At 36.8% G+C, this 3,936-nt stretch overlaps 1 pseudogene; it reads left to right on the top strand.

Annotated features, from left to right (window-relative positions):
* The first annotated feature begins 602 nt into the window (after nucleotides 1–602).
* LOC121241575 lies at nucleotides 603–3,466 on the top strand (annotated as a pseudogene).
* Nucleotides 3,467–3,936: the final 470 nt, after the last annotated feature.

Raw genomic sequence — 3,936 nt, 5'->3', positions numbered from 1 at the left:
ATTTGTTATGTTTTGATTGTGGACCAATCATTTAATGTTACATTATGAGATGTTGAGAAGATTATAAATAAAATTTTTTTTCTCGTACATATCTAAGCACGGCATAATATATATATGTATGTATGTATGTATATATAGATGCCCGTTATTTAAGGCTTTATCTAACTAGTGCAACAGATGGAAAAGGAAAAAAGAGGGGGGAAAAGTAGCGAGGCTCGAAAACAAACACGAAATGGAATTGTAGGAAACCAAGAAAAGCCTTCACAACCTCTTAACTGTGAAAACAACAGGTGAATGAGCCAAAGCTAATCTCCCATGCAAATGTCCCTTTCTCCTCTTGATCATCTCCCCCACCTCTGCCGCCTCTGCCTCTCTCTCTCTCTCTCTCTCTCTCTCTCATCCATTGGGAATGCCAACCATACATTTCCTTCCTTATTTACCTCGGCCGTTTATTACATCTCTCTCTCTCTCTCTCTCTCTCTCTCTCCTGTGTTTATGATTCACTGGCAATTTTTACGTACATGATAAATACATCAACAATAAAACACCAAGCAAAACACTAAACCATTTAATTTCCAAGCGGCCTCTTCCATCGCCTATTCTATTATATATAGTGGCATCTCCCTTTCTCTTTCTTCTTCCTAGTCTTCCTTGACAGTAAATCAACAAGATCAGATCCAACGGAGGTTTATCTGTCTATCCTCAAATTCCCGCTGGTCAGTCAATCCCATCAATCAATCAAATAAAAAAGGCTGAGAGGGAATCAACAAAAATGTCTGCCTCTTCCGCTGCCCTTCTTCCGGACAACCTCTCCCCTCCGATCAGCTGTGTTATGTCCATTGCAACTTCTGCGACACTGTCCTGGCGGTATCCTTCTCTCTCTCTGATCTTTCTAATCTCTCTTTCTTCCTGATTTGATTTATGCTTTGCCCCTTTACTTCTTCTTCTTCTGGTTTTGGGGTGAGTGTTTAGGTGAGTGTTCCCTGCAGTAGTATGTTTAAGACCGTCACAGTTCGATGTGGCCACTGCACCAACCTCCTGTCCGTGAACATGCGCGGCCTGCTTCTTCCTGCAGCAAACCAGCTTCATCTAGGACATACTTTCTTCACTCCTCAAAATCTCCTGGTATATTAAATTCTTTTAGGGTTTCAAGTATAAAAACTGATCGAATATTTTTGTTTTTTAGTTTATTTGGGCTATTGTTGCATCTATATTCCGAGTTCGAATTCCAATATGTAACGCATTGTTGGTGTTATTAACTGGGAATTATATATCATCAGGAGGGTATCCGAAGCTCTCCTTCGAACATTATGATCAATCAGCCCAACCCAAATGAATTAGTTCCGCCTGCTCGAGGAGCTCAAGAGGAGACCCCAAAACCTCTAGTCGTTACTAGACGTGAGATTTCCTGCACTCAAGCTGTTTCTTTCATGTTGAGATGATCTTCTAGCAATCCAAGTGCATATTAGTAGTTACAGGAAGGGAGGTTTTTAATTCTTTTATTTATATTGTTTCTTTGAGGTCTCCCAGTACTTGGCCTTTTACTACCATGCATGATCTATATATAAGCAGCTACTTCAATGGCTTTTCGAGTCCATGACTTTATTGTTATTACTTTTTGGGGGTACTGAAAGTTTAAACTTCGCACCCCAAGCCTTTTTGTTAAAAAGTGGTATTGGCAAAATCAAGAAAAAAGTTTGAAAAAGTTAAGACTGCGATGGCCTTTGAAGCTTACTACCCAACAAAATCCGAGCATTTCTTGGTCTGGGCGCGGCAAGCTGAAAGAATCTTTCGTGCAGTTATCAAAGGCCTATATTCATCTCCTTCAAGTTTTTCCAGGTTTTTCTAGTAGTAGCAAATGATACCCATTTTAGATCTGCATGTGTAGCTACATTAATTATTCTTCAACGGTTTTAAATTTGAACGAATCTCATCTGATCTACTCGACGGACACCAAACCCTATATATAATCCTCCACAACTTTTATGTTTTTATCTCGAGGCAGCGCCGCATCATGGACTTGTTCTTACACCACAACTCCCCAAAAATAAACATTATAGAAGTAATCAAAGAACACAAAAACGATATTTGATTTGTTCTTAAATGGGTCCTCGAAATTTTCTTTTGATCTTCCTTTTAGTTTGTTCTTTATATACCACTAGTGTTCAAAATGCTGGTTGTCTTTAATTGTGTTTGAGAGAGAGAGAGAGAGAGAGAGAGAGAGAGAATTTCCCCCCGGAAATATAGTGTAGAATCTAGGAGAAGGAAATGGATTGTTTGAGATGATGATGAAGTAATGACATAGAAGGAGAGAGAGTGAAATTAAGCTCAAAAGTCAGAGAAAATGCCAGCGAAATGATTGTAATGTGTCTGTCTCTTGTTCTGTCTGTGGAATATAATGTTTGTATATATTCTCCATTTCCAGCTCCGGAGAAGAGACAGAGAGTCCCATCTGCCTACAACCGCTTCATCAAGTAAGAACTTCTGAACTTGATGCTTGTATAATACCTAATTATAACCTTCACTTTCAGCATTTCTCTTGTATCAATCTTAATTATCATGTGTACAATCAACTTATAATTTTTTTTTTTTTTTTTTTTTTGGTATGGTGTGGAACTTGATTAATGCTTCTGCGAAGAATATGCATGACTTTGACATTAATTATTCAATGAACTACAGGGACGAGATCCAACGAATTAAAGCGGGGAATCCTGATATAAGCCACAGAGAGGCCTTTAGTGCTGCTGCAAAGAACGTGAGATCCAAGAAAATTCCAACTCTTTCTTTCCTGTGACTTGATCTTTTTCAGGACTCTGGTTTTATTCTACTTACTAAATTAATACAACCATGCAAGGAATATTACATGGTTTAATTATTATATATTAATACAAGTACTTGTTACAATAATACCTCGAAAGGATTTTTCAATTTAATGGCAATTCCTTTGTCTCGTCACTTTCAGTGGGCCCACTTCCCACACATCCACTTCGGACTTATGCCTGATCAACCCGTGAAAAGAACTAACGTCGTGCGTCAACAGGTACTCTAAACCCTAATGATCTAGATGATCATCTCCTAGCTGATCTCTTCGATCTGTACTTATATATATATATATATATATATATATATATATATTTATACACATGCATGGCTGATCATCATGATCGCAGATCATACACGTAAAAGTAAACATGACATGATGATCAATATTATCTCAAATTAAGCTAGCTAGCCTTGGATCTTTGAGACGATGATGTTTTTGGGTTTGTCATGTAGGAAGGAGAGGACGTGCTGATGAAAGATGGATTTTTGGCTCCTGCAAATGTGGGTGTCTCCCCCAGCTACTAGGAATTAATTTGTGTTCCATCTCTTCTTGAACCTCGCTAGCTCATGTTTGAAACTACTTAGAATCTTGTTCTTAAATTTCTTCTAATCTATCGATCGGAGTACTGTTCAATTATCTAAACTTTGGGTTCCTAATTGGTTTATGTTGTATACGTACGTGCATGGGGGAGAGCACTTTGAACTCTACTTGATGATATATCATGTACGTTCTTAATTATATATAATCACGTCCTGTCTAAACTTGTTCTCTAATCATGTCACTAGTACTACTGTCAAGTATTTCATGAAGGGTTTTCTTTTTGTAAGTATTAAATCACTACTTTGCTCAAAAATTTAAATTGACGGGAAAAGATAAATTTAATTATTTTATTAATGTTACATCAAATATGAATTATATATATTGTAATCCTGTCTACTATTGATTAAAGGTATATAAAATCCCGATAAATTAGTTTTCATTAGAGATTACTATATATATATATATATATATATATATATTTAAACCGTATGGTTAATATTATAACAATGCCGGCATTATTATTTGTAAAAGTACAGGATCGGTGAGTGAGGTCATAGAGAAGTATATCATAT

Source organism: Juglans microcarpa x Juglans regia, chromosome 7S (genome assembly GCF_004785595.1).
Source record: "Juglans microcarpa x Juglans regia isolate MS1-56 chromosome 7S, Jm3101_v1.0, whole genome shotgun sequence".
Taxonomy (NCBI): domain Eukaryota; kingdom Viridiplantae; phylum Streptophyta; class Magnoliopsida; order Fagales; family Juglandaceae; genus Juglans; species Juglans microcarpa x Juglans regia.
Note: the sequence above shows the minus strand (reverse complement) of the source record. Positions and strands in the feature narration are given on the sequence as shown.